A 17,019-nucleotide genomic window follows, 5' to 3' on the forward strand; every position below is an offset into this window, starting at 1 on the left:
TTTATAGGTTGATCAATCTTTTTCTGTTTCTTGCCTGTCACACTGACAACCCACTTGGCTATTCAAACCAGCCACTGTGCGTTGCTTCAGAAAAAGAATCAAGCAGTAGACCTATCTTGCCCTCTTAATTGCCATGTGACTTCGAAGGATAATGTGAGCTGATCTGTGCTTGACTTACTCAAACATCAAACAGTACGCCTCAGGGTGGGCAGATGTTAATGGCTGAACTAATGACACCAGCAAAGCGTACATTAGACTCTCTGTCATCAGTTAGGCTTCGTTTATTAGCAGACACTGTGACAAGCCCAAATGATACTGAATAATTACTTGAAGACTCTTAACAGGATCTTGGCTGTGTGTGTCTGTCCACCTCCTGGAAGCATCTCTAAATTCATCGCACACACAAACAGATGGGTCACTGTAAAAGCTGTGCCACTTGCAGAGGACCTCATGTGTTCATTTGCAGATGATCCCCCTTCGTTCCAAATAACACTGACGTGCGCATCACTCTTTTGTATTGCTCAGGTGCTAAAGCTCGGATTTCAAATCTCCATACACAGCCTTAACTAACAGTACGCACACACTCTCCCTCTCTGTTTCTTTCTCCATCTCACATTTTCTCTCCTTTTCCTCTTTGTCTGCCAATGTTAAAATTGAGCCCTATAAAGACACACCAAGGTCATAGTTAGCGCTTCAATGACTGCAACTGTGTGTAGGAAATGCAAGCAATTATATTTAGTAAAAGGGACATTGCTTAACATTTGGCCAATAGATGTTGCGGTGCAGGGTGTTCCAAATGTCTTGGGCACATAGTCCCAATCTCTCCTTGACTATGAATGGTAGTAAGGTAAAATCATGCCGTTTTAAAGATTGACTACACTTAGCTTAGTGTAATGCTGTTGATTTTTTTATTTCTTTTCCGACCCATGAATGCCGTTCACTCAACTCAAATAATTGTTTTGTCTGCTTGAATTGAATTGATAAACTGAATAAGGGACTGATGTTCCTCATTCATTTAGAATTCATAATCCATTTTCAGTATTGTTTTCCAATGGGTTGGGGTGCCACCAGACTCAAGCCTCAGGGTCAGGCAGTTTCTGAACACAACACTGCCAGACAGATAGATTTGGGACAGTCTAGGTAGAATGATCACACCTGACCACCCAGCTCTCACACCATGTGATTTATTTTTGTGGGGATTTGTTAAAGGATTTGTCTCAGTGCCCTCTGACATGACGTAGATTATCTGACGGCACGAATAACAGAAGCTGTTGCAAACATTGACAATGCAATGTTAAGATGTGCTTGGGAGGAATTTGACCATGTACTTGATGTGTGTCATGTTGCTCACACTGAGCATCTTTGAACATTACATCTAAAAATTGACATTACAAGCTTTCTAAATTTACCACGTGTTTGTATATTCTTAAAAGTTTCCAAGATTTTCAATGTCAAAGGGTGCCCTAGACTTTTGGATCACCCTGTATCGTGTGGTGTTACTAAAAACGAGGGCTACAAAGTGCAAATAATACAAACTAGAGATTCAAAGTAACCAAATTGCAATATAAAATTTCTCATTTACTTGCCCATTTTCTGACTTCTCTAGCACACAAACTTTCGCTTTTTGAGTCTTTGGGTTTCTGTAGCATCAAAGTGGTGGACAATCATGTCAGCTTTCTCTAGGTGAGGCTCATGTTATGAAAAATAACTACAAATTTAACACCTTTAAGTATTCTAAAAATGCAAATTTAAATGTTAAATTATACATGTTGGTTATTATTCAAATTGATATATTTTTAATTAATATTTTTTTACCACTAGAAGGCGCTAAGTAATACATAATGTTCTTTTAAAGCAGAGGTCTCAAACTGATCATTTGTAGCCCCCGCTATAGTCGTTTAAGGCCTTAATATGAAATGTTAATATACAGTATCGGCAAGCCACACAGATTATGGCTTCTTAAATTTCTAATTGATTGATTGATTTTCATAGGAATAGAATCATGGTTTGTCATTGTGATATTTATAATGTTCAATCAACTTAAAAGGTTCCATCCTGAAGTGAAAGATGATAAAATGCCACATTAATTCATTTTTTAAAATTATTATTATTTTAAATCTTATTTTTTGCAAACCATTTTTAAAAATATATTAGAGAACAGTTGAACGTTTTTTATCATAGCTTTTTTTGTGGAAAAGTCCCATTTGGCCTGACCTCACCGATACCCTAACTCCAGGGGCCCCAAGTAATTTGACTCTGAAACCTCTTCTTAAAGCAAGCAACCATAACTGTGTGAGCTGCAGACTTGTTTAAATTGTCTTTATTCTTTTTGTCCAAACTACAGGCTGGGGTCTATTTGAGGCCCAGCATTTTTAAAGCAATACGCATGATGAAACAAAAACAATTAGCTTAGAAACTTTTTTTTTTTTATCTCAGGTAGTGTTTTCACTTTACAGAGAGTAATTAAAATGCTCTTCAAAACTATGGTTAAACTTTTATTTCATCTTTATTTAATATATTTTTTAATATATTGTACTAAATACAGATTTTTTGAAATATTTGTTTTTAAAACAATCTTTTAAATACAATGATATGCAAGTAGAAAAAAAACATATGTCTTAGGGTGTGGAAAAGAACAGATTTGACTTATTGGAATTTTGTGTTATAGGTTAATCCAATAGATTTAAATTTAAGTACAATATACCCATTTCTTTTCTTTTTGATCCACAAAACAACACATATCAATTCAGCAAAGTTTTATAATAATGCAAAGATACAAATGTGTTTTATTTCAATTCATCTGTATTTACAAATATATATATATATATATATATATATATATATTTCCACATGTTTGTTTGTCTATGGTCCTTTGTGTTGGAGCATCAATAGATTTAAACAAAATCCCTTTTACTGAAGAATGTATACCGTAATGTATACGTAACAATATTAAGCTTGTGCAGCACATTCGCTACATTGTGCGATTTAAGTGTATGCTGGTCACGTGGAAATGGAAAGCGACTGTACAATGCTGAATGGGGGCTTTAGTAATCTGTAATCAAACATGTTGAAATTGCCAAGAGGAAGCGGTTATTTGCTACTTGTCATTCTGTAGCACACAACCGCATAAAATATGCGACGAGTATAATGGGATTAGCTGTAGCTAAAAGAACATTGCATCTCAGGAAAAAAATGAGATTCCCTGTGATGATTTTATAATACATCAAAACATGGAAATATGTCTTCATGTGGATGAACCAAAAAGCTCCCTTTTGTGGTGCACAGATTATTGGCTGGAGTGCACTCTAGAAGATTGAACAGTTCACTTTGTCACCATTAAACACCGGCCCGTTCGGAACAAAGGCAGTCCTGCTTCCTCAGCATGTCGTAAGCCGTAAGAGGAGTCCTCAGTAAACGCGTAGTGTCTGAGTCTTAGTAGTTCATTAAGAGTGCCAAGGTGCAGATGGATTCCCCTGGTGACCCACCACTTCATTAATCGCCTGGCCCGGGACGCCGATTTGCTCTTTACAGAGAGCTCTGCACTTCTCAGCAGGTGTTTTTTTTGTCTTTGTCAATGTTCATTTTTGTGCTTTCCTTCTGCAAACATGGGCAACCATGTAAGCAATGAAGTAATGATGGAAATTTCAGCTCTTTTTAGAGAACCAGCTCTTTTGGTTCAGCTCACTAAAAAGAGCCTGCTCTTTTAGCTCCCAAATGGTTTTTCATGTTGTCTTTGTTGTTTCTCATATATTACCCACAAATAATAAAACAATATGCACTAAATAAATTTTACTTTAAAAATGAAAACAAATAATAGCCATATCGTTTCAATATGAATTGGACGTTTACCTAATTTAAACTTTTAAATTGTTTATAGTATTAAACATATGTTGACCTATATGTTGAGAGGGATGGCCGCCCCAAGGATGAAAATGAGAGAGGGAGGGAGAAAGAGAGAGAGAGAGAGAGAGAGAGAGAGACAGAGAGAGAGAGAGAGAGAGAGAGAGAGAGAGAGAGAGAGAGAGAGAGAGAGAGAGAGAGACAACTGGAGAGTGAGAAATAATGAAAAGAGAGAAAGAGAACATTTGAGCAAGGGGAAAGATGGAGAGAAAATATATAGAAAGACAGAGAGAGAATATATATAGAAAGGTAGAGAGAAAAGAGAGATAGACAAAGATAGACGGAGAGAGAAATAACGCTACAGGGAGGGTGAGGGAGAGAGTTTGAAAGGGAGCCGGCTCCTTTTTGATCGGGAGCTCAAGTGATCTGATTTCAGGACCCAAGGCTTCTGTAGTTCACCTAAAGAATTGAACGACGAATGACACATCACTACAATACAGAGGTTCCCTTATCGAAAATGCATTACTCTTTCTGGCAAGCAAATGTTGAAATCATATTTGAGGCAAAAAATAACAAGTCATCTTGGCCTTTCTGTGCTTTTTGTAAAAAAAGAGAAAGTGAATATATTCGGCAAAAAATGTGCTGCAACAAATGGATTCTTAAATCTCATGCATGCTTGTTTCAATCTTTCCTGGAAATAGAATTACTTTGTTGGTGTGAAATCAAGGTATTGTTTTTCCCATGCGTCTTATGGCCTTATTACTCAATTTTGAATTGCCTCCCGTACTGGATGTTTCCATAGCTGTCTTTTTTTAAATATATATTTCTGGAACCACATATGTCATGATTGTGCTTTTCTTCTCTCAGCCTGAGAAACCGGAATGGAAATTGGGTAAGAAAATGGGTTTCCTCAAGTAAAATATGCAGGGATGACCTTACGACCTGTTAATCTGGACTGTAGATTCCAAAATTTAGTTTGTACAAATTTAAAAATCAACATACTCTTTGTTGCTAAGGCACCTCATAAAAACCTGATCATAAATAATACAAATCCAACAATGGTGTGGAAATATGCACTATAAGTTCACCTCCTTCTTAATTTGAAATAATGAAAAAATACGAAAGCGTTAAAAAAAACAATAATGCGATTATTGAACAGAACCCGAGGAGTAATTTCTGTATTACCTAGGACCCCTTGGTGGTTAAAAAAACATCTTGTTGCTTTGGGTCTCCCCAAATATCAAACACATTTTGAAAGAAATGAAAAGAAAAATGGTGCAGTTTGGTCACTTTCAGTATCAGTCATTTTTATTCTTCCTTGTGCTTTGTGGCAGCAGTTTTTGGTTCAACAACAGCGACATCTAGTGGTCAAATATCACACAGTGTACTTTTAGATAAGAATAGAATAAGTACAAATATGATTGCTCAAAATATCTGTAAATAATATTTCTGGCATATAATCTCTAGGATTATCAATGAGCATTAAAACAGTAATGCAATTTATCTGTGGTTCGATCTGGGTTATCAAAATTAAACAGTCCTGTTCTCCATCAAATTTCCATCACACTTTTTAACACTGTAGGATTTTTTAATGTCCTCAAACAAAAATGTCCTATGCATTAGTTTAATGGATTTCCATTCAAGCAAGCTGGGCCATAGGCTTGCCAACTCTTGGGTTTGTACCAAGATGTATGTCCTCCACAGGCTAAAAATGAATCCAACTGGTACAAAGTGTAGTATAAATGATTGGGAATTCACAAAATGGCTCGCGTTGTGTTATAAAATGTCATTATTTATACATGATTTTGCAATCAGACTTTATTTGTGAAAGCTGTGATTTGTTTCATCATTTTTGGAATCACATCTGAGGCCACATGCTAAATTTTGATGAAAGAACAACATGCAAATTGCATTTTTGTCTGAACCGACGCGGAGGTTACAATATTTAACAGTACACAGCTTGATGCCTTGAGGTGTGGAATGGTAAACAGATAAATGGGATCATTAGGCGACACCTACAACCCGTCATTTTTAACTGGTTGAATAATGGCTGCCTGTTTAACTGGATAATTTCACTTGTTTGCATCCTTCTTTTTAACTAATTCAGTGCATTGTCTTTGAGTGTCCAAATGTAAAAATATTTTCTGCTTGTTACTTTTTTTACAAAACAATTACAAACGGTTTGACACAGCTCACCAGCAATGTTCCCTCTAATTTTCCACGGGTTTGAGCGTTTACACAAAGTCAGTGAGCAACGCTTGAAACAACAGTGAGCAAAAGCAACCCCAAGTGTGGCAACTAAATCATTATCTAACATGTCCAAAACTTGACATCACGTTACATTTTGATGAGTTTCCGGCAATGCAGAATTATTTTTTACTTTTGAATGAATTGACTAATGTACGATTGCAAAGGTTGCAGGGCCTACAAACGTCATTTGTTTTTACAATTCTTTCACAAGATTTCCATTTCTTTTATTCCTGTTATCTTTTGTCGCACAATACTAACATTTTTGGGGGCTTATTCAGTCGGTCGCACGATACACAACAGTATTTATTCACATTTCTTAGTGGAAGTACAATGTTGGCAACAAGATTGACTTGGTATAATTGGAAATTATTTGAATTCAACACAAACTTTTTATTCTTTTTCCCCTGTTTTTTTCCTCTTTTTTTTAATTCCTTTAAAAAAATCTAATTGTGTTTATTTTTTCCTAGCTGTTACTTTTTTTCTTTTTGATCTTTATTTACTTTTTTTCTTTGTTTCTTTCTTTTCTTTTTTTCTGGCTTTTTTTCTGAACATTTCCTTCTTTTTCTCTTCCTTTTGTTTCTTCTTTGCTCAGCTTTTCACTACTTTTTCATTTTGGTATTTTTTTCTTTTTTGTTCTATTCCCCCTTCCTTTAAGTCATTTTGTGCATAATTTTACATAATATTTGGTCATATAGGGATGATAGAAGCAAAAACAACCTGAAGAACCGTTTAGGACCCGAAAGAGCCGGTTCATTTTAGTGAGCCGAGCCCAAGAAGCTGGTTCTCGAAAAACTCTACTGACTTTACTCAACTTCGTTCTACTTCAACTTTGACTTCCAAATACCGCATTTAGAACACAACATCAGGGGAACCCTTGTATTTTTACCTTCATGCACTGTAACTTTGACTTAATTCGCTTACTAATTAGCAATTTCGAGCCCTGATTTTTGTGAGCTGGCTAGATTTTCTTGTGCGCGGAAAAGCTCTGGGTAGTGCCCACACACGCAGCTCAGAGGGAACATTGCGCTGGATAGATTTTCTTGTGCGCTGAGAATGTGCGGGCAGCTTAGAGGGAACAGTGCTCACCAGTACCTATCAAGCCTCCAGGAATGATGTAAATATTAAAAAAACACCATTAGAAGGCAGGAATGTTGTCAATCAGATGTTTGCCCCTCACTTCCTAGAGTTACTTACTGTATCCAGAGATTAAGAGTGTGTAGGCCCCCTAGTAGGTGTAGCAAAGCAGTATGGTGAGAAAAGGGAATCAATGAATAGAATAGACAGATGCTTTAACAGAGCTATTTTTTAACAAAATAAGATGACAAAGTCGCTTAGTCATTGTCAGTGCTGGGGGGGATGAAGTTTCGTGCATGTCGGCAGGAACATGATTGACATGGTGACCAAAATCATGTCACTGGAAACTTCAGGTGCTGAAAAGTTATTTTATGTTCAGTGTCCTTCCAATAAAATGTGATTTTGCAAGGAAAGTGCCCTTGAGTTTATGGATAACATTGTTTGGATCAGGGGCCGACAGCATAAGGGTCATGTACATATGGCTATTTTTATGAGTTTATATGGCTCGGAGATAAAGTTCTTAAGATGCACATTTTTTCCATAGCATTCCAATACTGATCAGCACAGCACCTACATTTGTGGGTGCAAAGCCGAGGTAACTCTAATGATGTAAATGGTTCGGTCCACTACATAAAGGGCACAGTCCCAATTACAGTTCACAGTCAAGGTGTCACACCAACTGACTCCGTTTTGGCTACAGGTCACTAAAGAATCCTTTATATGGGAGTTCATTAATCGATGTTCACTGTTCAGACGGTTTATGATTAAAAACCCAGAGGAAAAACTGTAAACACCAAAAACGCCAGCCAAGCACACAGAGCAATTTGATTTGGTGAGCGGTTGGGGTGAGCACATATCACTGTCTGCAACAGAGATGAATACGCCAGTATCTTTGAGTCCAGTATTTTGTGACATTTTTACAAACTGCTTGCACCTTGTTTTGACACCACTATTTATTTATGGAAAATTTATTGATATGGGACACAGGCTTTGTCATTATTCTTATTTCATAAATTTTGTCTGGAGTGCTGTTTGGCGATTTTGCTGACATTGTCTTAAAATAAAAGGTATGATTTAATCAATGTTTTTTTTTTTGGTCAAGAACGTTCCCGACCGGCGCAGTGGTTAGCGCTTGTGCGGCTCAGTTCTAAGGTCTCGAGAACCTCCTGCGTGGGTTCAAATCCAGCTAATGGACTTCCTGTGCAGAGTTTGTATGTTCTCCCCTTGCGTGCGTGGGTTTCTTCTGGGCACTTCCTCCCACATTCCAAAGACATGCATTTCGGGTGGATTGGCCGGTCCAAATTGTCCCTAGGTGTGAATGAGCGAGCGAGTTGTCTGTCCCTGTGTGCCCTGCGATTGACTGGCAACCAGTTCAGGGTGTCCCCCGCCCGCTGCCCGATGATTGCTGGGATGGGCTCCAGCACCCACGCGACCCTACTGAGGATAAGCGGTGCAGCTAATGAGATGAGATGAGATGAGACGTTCCCGACCCATGGTTTGGATATTCGAGGTATAAAAAATGCAAAAATAAAAAAGCACCAAAGTAAAATATATCTGCTCGAAATGCGTCCTTTCACAAAAAGTCGTTTTTCTCAGAAGTTCTATTGGAAACGATCATTTTCAAGTAACTTAGCAATGTTTTACCCTTGTTTTCTAAACAATGGTAAAAGCCAGAAACATAATAAAAGATAGGGGTTGAAACGTTGTTTTGATATGCCCTGTGCCTATATAGCTACAGAACTAAAATGTCTGTAGGCCTTAAAAAAATGGTAAAATTGGCAAACATTGGCTCGTATTATTTGAGAAAAACGTCTGGCATTGAATGAAACTTCTCCAAAACAATTCAAAATCAATTTTTCAGTGACAACAGGCTTCATGAAAAAGTGATGAAATTATCAATGAGCATCATTTATGAGCTCTTCTTGGACCCGGTTGAGGAATACTACTCTTGTTTTTTTCTTTTTACAGATCTTTTTGTTCTTTGTTACTTCTTGATTTTAATATAGATATAGTTGTTTTTCTTCTCTGTCATATGTGTTACATTTTCTCTCTTCTTCATATTTGTATTCTTCCTTTTGTTTTTCTTTGTGTTGTTATTCTTCTCTTTCCTCTTCCTAAGATTTTTTTTTTTCAATTTTTTTATTCATCCTCTTCCTGGTCTTTTTGTTCTCCTCTTTTTTGTCCTCTTTGTTTTCATTCTTATCCTACCTCCTTTCTCCTCCTTCTACACACCTCCTTCTCTCCTTTATAATTGTTTTTGTTCTCCTCCCCCTTATTTTTGTTCTTAATTTCATCATCACTATCCCCTTCTTTTCTCCTCCTTCTCCACTCATTTTCCTTCTTGCAACATTCTCATTTTTGTTGTATTTCTGTTTTTTTTTCTTTCTTCTTCTTTAATCCATCTGGTTGTTGTTCTTCTTGTCCCTATTCTCCATGATCCCTGTAACATATATTTTCCCTTATTGTCATCTTTTTCCTTCTTTCCTGGTGTTTGCCTACTTCCCCTTCCTCTCCATCTTCTTCAGGAACATTTTTTTTAAATGTTTCTTCTATTTCTTCTCCTTTTTCTTTGTCATATTTTTTTCCTTCCTAGCCTTCTCCTTGTGTTGTTTTTGTTCTTCTACTCTTTCTTTTTGTGCCCCTCTTCACCATCCTCCTCATGCACTTTTTTCTCGTATTTTTGTACTCCTCCATCTTCCCCTTCTTCTTTATTTCACATTTACATTATTATTTGGGATTTAATTTTCAAGTTAGACAGTATATTTTTTAAGTGAAACAAGATTCGATGAACAGTTATCATCAATGTATCATCAAATTATATCATAATACATCTAAAAAAGTCAATGTCTAGCAGGTAGAATGTTACCGTATGGAGGCTAATGGAACCTTTCACCGGTATACACTCATCATGATTCAAGAAGCAGATGGCACGAGTTCCATGATCACTCCTCTGAGTCTACTCTACGAAGGTGACTCATTGTTTTTTCAGTGAAACGCTATCACAAATGGGAGCACTGTGTTATTTATCAAACCAGGTTTCTAAAATATTTATCCGTCATAAGAAATTGCGCATGCATGCTGTCACAGCTTATCACCGCAACAAGATATATTGAATGTCTTGTTGTCGGTATTCGTGCAGTGAATGTTGTCAGCGCCATGTGCTAAATGCTTTTATTTTCAACAGAGGAGAGACAGATTGAGGTTTGCATGCTTACTGAGGAGTTCATGTTTTTCAGATTTATTAAGGTTTATAAGAGAATATCCTGATCCCAGAAGTAGAGGTTAATCCTCTGAGAGATAAGATCACTGCTATTACTGTTTGGAGAGCTTCTGTGCTACTGATTATATTGTCATTTTTTTCACACGAGTAAATTTAGTCTCGCAATAATGACTGTATTGTAGAAGAAAACCAAAAATATAACAGTTTCATGCATTTTGTTCATGAAAAGGGGTTAAAATTTTGTGTTGTGGTATGGATAGGGTTGGGCAAAACTGGGGATTTTCGTTTCATTTCAATCCAACTAAATACATGACAGTATTGATCAACACCTATCCGATATATTTTTGCTTGGAAGTTTCATGATCGTTAAAAAATTTAAACACCCCCCTTACAATTACGATAAACAGAGCACAAATATTTTAGGGACTAAAATGTTTTATTTATTTTGAAATAACTAAGGTACATTGCAAACTTTAACAGAATTTTAAAATTAAATAGAACTATTTTCATTCCTACTGTCTTAGAACAAAAGCCAAGAGAGTGAAAAAAAGAAGAAACAGTGCTACAAAAAGTACAAAAACTGTATATCAATTTCAACTCGAAAACAAAATTATCTTTTATTGCACACTATTTTGAAAATTAATTGTCTAGTGTCTTTCCTTGGCCTTGTTGCCATAGTTACAACATATATACAGGCTTTTGTTCAGGAATAGTAACATGATTACATTTTTTCCTCTGTGGAGATTGAGTTATTTTTTCATGGATGTATGTAAATTTGTTGTATATTTGTTGCCACAGAAGCAGACAACTTTCTCTACACAAATTACACCGGTTGTTGTCCTTTTCGGTAGTTGAAAATAAAGTCCACACGGCACAGCACTTCCTGTTTGCCTTTCATTTTTAGGTTCTGGTAAGATGACTGGAAAATGTTTGCCCTTTTCTGTATGGCAGGCAGGATGCAGCAGCAGGCCAGGTAGGGGGAGTTGAAAAAAAGTGTGCTCGTCAGTCACACACTCAATCATGAATCTTTAAAATCGAGAAGTGGGGCATTGTGGAAATTGGTGGAGGTGAGACATAATGATCCCAGGACAATAATATGATCCGATCAAAGAACTTGCTTTGTATTAATAATATCGATATTTTGAATGATCTGCCTACCCCTAGTTATGGTATAATGTCTATGTAGGTGTATTTCAGCAGAAAAGAAAGTGGTACAATTTGTCACCTTCTTAATTTCTGTAGTTCTATTCAAAAAGACACTTTTCCGAACAGCAATTGTCGTTTCATTTCTTAAGTTAATCCAGAAGAGTTGTTGTGATTATCCAGTCTGCCTTACAGTTCTCTACTTACGGTTTCAATTCCATATGGTGGCCTTCCTGTGTGAAGTTTGTATGTACTCCCTGTGCTTTAGTGGATTTTGTACAGTTTTTCTGGTTCCGTTCCACACTCTAAAATAGGGGTCGCCAACGTTTTTGAAAGTGCTAACTTTCTGTTAGTGATTAGCTACCAGTTCAAAGTGCCATAAATGCATTTCTAAAGCTTATTTTCAGGGTTGGGTAGGGTTACTTTAACTTGATTACTTTCAATTACTTTTGGATTACTCCAATACCAAATATGCAAATAAAAGACAAAAGAAAGTAAATATGAATAAAATTACTAAATTTTGTGCAGGCTTGGGGAGTAACGGAATACATGGAACGGCAAAAGTTATGTTGGCAAGCTGTTTGGATTTATTTTCATTTTGTTTCTGTCACATTTTATGTTAGTTTTGCCGGAGATCAAAGGGATCAAAGCCAGGAGAGAAAGCTTACCACGTGTTGTGAGTCATAATTGTATTCAGGCAGACCCCAGTATGTGAAACAGGGGGGCTATACATCGGACACTGTGGTTAGCAGCACAGGATCTCCGCAGGGGACCGTTCTCTCTCCGTTCCTATTCACTCTATATACATCGGACTTTAAGTACAACTCTGAGTCCTGCCATGTGCAAAAGTTTGCCGACGACACTGCGATCGTGGGATGTATCAGAAACGGGCAGGAGGAGGAGTACAGGAAATTGATTCAGGACTTTGTCCGATGGAGCGACGCAAACCACCTGCACCTAAACACCACCAAGACCAGAGAGATGGTGGTGGACTTCAGGAGAACCAGAACTCACCCGGTTCCTGTAACCATCAAGGGAGAATGTGTAGAATGTGTCCAGACCTACAAATACCTGGGTGTGCAGCTGGACAACAAACTGGACTGGACTGCCAACACAGAAGCTCTATGTAGGAAAGGGCAAAGCCGACTTTACTTCCTCAGAAGGCTGGCCTCCTTCAACATCTGCAAAAAGCTCCTGAAAATATTCTATGAGACAGTAGTGGCAAGCGCCCTCTTCTATGCGGCAGCGTGTTGGGGAGGCAGCGTCAAGAAGAAGGATGCCTCTCGTCTCAATAAACTGGCTAGGAAAGCGAGCTCTGTTGTGGGCAAAGAGCTGGACAGCCTAACAACAGTAGCTGAGAGACGAGCACTGAAAAAGCTGAGGTCAATCATGGACAATCCATCGCATCCACTACACAGCATTATCTCCAGACAGAAGAGCAGTTTCAGCGACAGACTGCTGTCACAGTCTTGTACTACGGACAGACTGAGGAGATCTTTTCTTCCTCATGCCATGAGGCTCTTTAACTCCACCCGGCAGGGTAAAGGCCCACATTAAACCACACCACCTACATTGGATATTACCGAATCTTACTGCAATATGTATTCTGTGTAGCACTATTTAGTTACTCTATATAACACGCTACAGTGGGCATTTGCACGTCACACTGGGTATTTGTATATTCTATTCTTTTGGCTTTATTATTGTACTGTTCTCAGCTCAGGGATGCTGCTGGAAATATGAATTTCCCTTAGGGGATGAATAAAGTATCTATCTATCTATCTATCTATCTATCTATCTATCTATCTATCTATCTATCTATCTATCTATCTATCTATCTATCTATCTATCTATCTATCTATCTATCTATTTATCTATCTATCTATCTATCTATCTATCTATCTATCTATCTATCTATCTATCTATCTATCTATCTATCTATCTATCTATCTATCTATCTATCTATCTATCTATCTATCTATCTATCTATCTATCTATCTATCTATCTATCTATCTATCTATCTATCTATCTATCTATCATATTAAGTTTCTTTTGACTTTTATTAGCATCTTTGGTATTGGAGTAATCCAAAAGTAATTTAAAGTAATCAAGTTAAAGTAACCCTACCCAACCCTGCTTATTTTAACTACTGCAAAGAAACCCATGTGTTTTTTTTTTTTTTTTTTTTTGTATTTTCGAATCTTGGCGAGTAAAATCGTATCGCCTAAAACAGCATGTCTGTCAATTCTATCTTAAGTAAAAGAACATTGAGATTTTTTTTCCCTCCAATGTTTTCTGCATAATAATTGGTAATCAGCAAACACAGCTTTCGGAGTTGCACGCAGGTTTGATGACATCCAGGGCACATATTTGTGGGCTCATTTTTTTGTTTGTGCTTCTCTCAGCATTGTCTTGCAGCCCGGTTTAAATCAGTTTGCGAGCCTGATCCGGCTTGCGGGCTGTAGTTTTCCCTCACCTGCACATGCCTGATTTTTTTTGTGAATGAACTAAAGGACAGTAATGTCTATGAACTTACACAAATGGTTTACAACTTTTTCATTAGCTGCTGTAAAATAACAGATATTTATTGTATTAACAGTACACCAATGCATAGTATGATTCACGTAGCTTTATTGTATATGCATTTGAGAAAAACTGGTGTGTTTGAATTACACCTTTTCTTTAATCAAGTTTAATAGTGTTGAAATATTTACTGATGTGTTCTTCCAGGAATTGAGAAAGCAAAATAAATTACCAACACCCAAAAAAGTGATGCTAATAAACCATGAGCATACAACTAGACAGCACAAAGAAGAATTCAACTGTTATGAAGACAAACGACATCTTCACTTCTTGCCTCGTGTTCTTGACTTAAGCAATTGGGCCCAGTGACACTGACATACACTCTTTCTTCCCACTCCTGTCATTTCGTGTATACCCGATTTTAAAAAGCAACAGCAACTCTGTTAAAACGGAAAGAGCTCAGTGTAAGCGGAGATGCCAGACTTGGCAGCCCAACGCTACAGCTTGCCGCACGTTGGGCAACATTTACCAGCTCTGACATGCAATCAAAGTGTGTGTATACCTCGGTAAGCCAAAAGAGGCCACAAGAAGTCAAAGCCAGACTCATGCGGTGCTCCGGGACCAGTGAACGCACCACTTATTCGATGTGACACGTTGTACATGCTCACTCTTACCACATACGTCACATATTTAAAGGTGTTCCTGAATTCTTAAACATGCAAAATGTTTCCAAAAAGTACACATTTGTTTGCATGAAACCCATTAATATATTTTATTCATATATTCATAGACAACATGCCTTGTTTTTGTCATCCTGTGCTATGACGTCTTTGAAGGAACACCAGCACCTTAGCAAGCCAGTAGCCATATTGTTTGTTGTTTGGACGAAGAGGTTACAAGTGTTTCAAGCAAAATTTTGGTACTTTTTATGAAGAACCCCAAAGTGTTGTGTCGCGTGGATGCAGTAATGGTACAACAAAAGGCGGGCAGCCAAAAATGGGCTAACCGGCAAAAAAACACACGAATAGCCGCCGACATGGGGCTTACCGGGAGCAAACAAGAAAAGGTGGCAGGAGCCTTTGTGAAAAAACACTGGGCTGACGGACCAAAAAACACGAAAAGTGGAAACGGCTTCGGCCGTAAAAGCGAAGGGAATAAACCAGGAGACACGGCAAAACCGACGCTAACGCCATACTAGCAAATGCAAAAACATACAGTGAATAGCCAGGCTAACCTTATCAAATTAAATCACTTTTATTTGTAAATCACTTTTCAGGCAAAAGAATTGCCACTCAAAGTGCTGTGTAAAAATTATTTAGCATACAACAAGACAGTAAAAATCAGCTCTAATCTAAACCCCTGGAGAACCCAAAAACTGTCATACACGTGCACGCACAATGGTTAAAATACTATAACAACAAAATAAGTAGTGATAGAGATTACATATGATTATGGCAAGCTCATACTATCCATGAAAGGAATGGGACCTTAACGAGGCGTATCCACATTGATAGGCAATGGCATAGGCATAAACATTAAGCCGGCCGGGATTAAAGCAAGTGAAACCAGCGCTAACACTATGCTAGCCAATCAAAAACTATACAGTGAGAATCAATGCTAAACTGGAAGTAACAACGAAAAGCAGCTACAGCAAATGACTCAAAGCCGGCCGTGAATAAACCAAGGGACAAGGCAAAAACGTCACTAACGCCAGGCTAGCCAATCAAAAAACATGCAGTGAGCAGCCAGACTAACCGGGATCCAATAGCGAAAAACAGGAACCGCTATGGCAACAAATACATAGGCCGGCTAAGAATAACAAGGAACCATAGCAAAACCTACCCTAACACCAGGCCTGCAGACCAAACAACACACGATAGCCAGCCGACCAGTGCCAACCGAGAGCAATCAAACCAATGTGTACCAAAAACAAAACCTGGCATTATAACATAAGACTGGATGGAAATGGCAAATGGCCCTAGAAGGGTATGCTTCTCTAAGCATAAATGAGCGGTATTCTATTGTGTTCACTATAATGGCTGTCTGTTGTGTCAAATGTTGTGAATGGGATTTGCTATTTTGATAATGCTGTCTTCCTTCAATGAGATCACAGGTCCAGAGGAAACAAGCCGGATGGGTCAACATAGAGAACAAATGTCTCGAGGCTCCCCGCACGTAGAATATTTTGCAATATTTATGCATAATAGTGGGGAAAAACACTATACATTCTGTACCTAATTGAAAAAAAAAAACAATTACTGTTTGGGAAAACCTTTAAGCATACGCTCATATTGGTTGTCTTTGTGAAAGTCCCAACCTCAACATATCCAATAAATCAGTAGATGAAGAATGGCATTGACTCTGCCCTCACTGCCACACAAGTTGACAATTTGACACTGATGTAGTTTGGGAGTCGCTTTATGCAACAGTGCTCAGAAAGCATGGACGGGGCTCGAACGTTTTTCACCTGCAAAAATCAATACACTTACCATTTGGGTTCTTACCCAGGGGTCATAAGGCAGTTTTTCACTTAAAAAAGTAATTGTTACCATAATGTGCTTGATCTATTTTCACAAAAAGAACATTTACTACTCAAGCATTGTGCTCATATAAAAATATTAATTTTAAATATATTCAGGATCAGGCGCAAAACTGAAGGGGTGTTAGCTGAACTGCACACACATGAGCCCAATCTCCACACACATCCCTAATTATACCAAGCCTCTATATTGAGTGTGAGATAGCAGATTGGGTCGGGTCATAGCATTCGCAACATTCCATCCTGTCTTATGCAATGATTTAAGGTTTTTTTTATCTATCTATCTATCTATCTATCTATCTATCTATCTATCTATCTATCTATCTATCTATCTATCTATCTATCTATCTATCTATCTATCTATCTATCTATCTATCTATCTATCTATCTATCTATCTATCTATCTATCTATCTATCTATCTATCTATC

At 37.7% G+C, this 17,019-nt stretch overlaps 1 protein-coding gene across 1 annotated transcript in view; it reads left to right on the forward strand.

Annotated features, from left to right (window-relative positions):
- The window catches only part of LOC148365053 (transmembrane protein 132C), a 323,103-nt gene that overhangs the window by 155,373 nt on the left and 150,711 nt on the right, over positions 1-17,019 (forward strand). The window lies entirely within an intron of this gene.

The sequence above is a fragment of the Urocampus carinirostris genome, chromosome 5, assembly GCF_059441175.1.
Source record: "Urocampus carinirostris isolate Australia breed hairy pipefish chromosome 5, RoL_Ucar_1.0, whole genome shotgun sequence".
In the NCBI taxonomy this organism is placed as follows: domain Eukaryota; kingdom Metazoa; phylum Chordata; class Actinopteri; order Syngnathiformes; family Syngnathidae; genus Urocampus; species Urocampus carinirostris.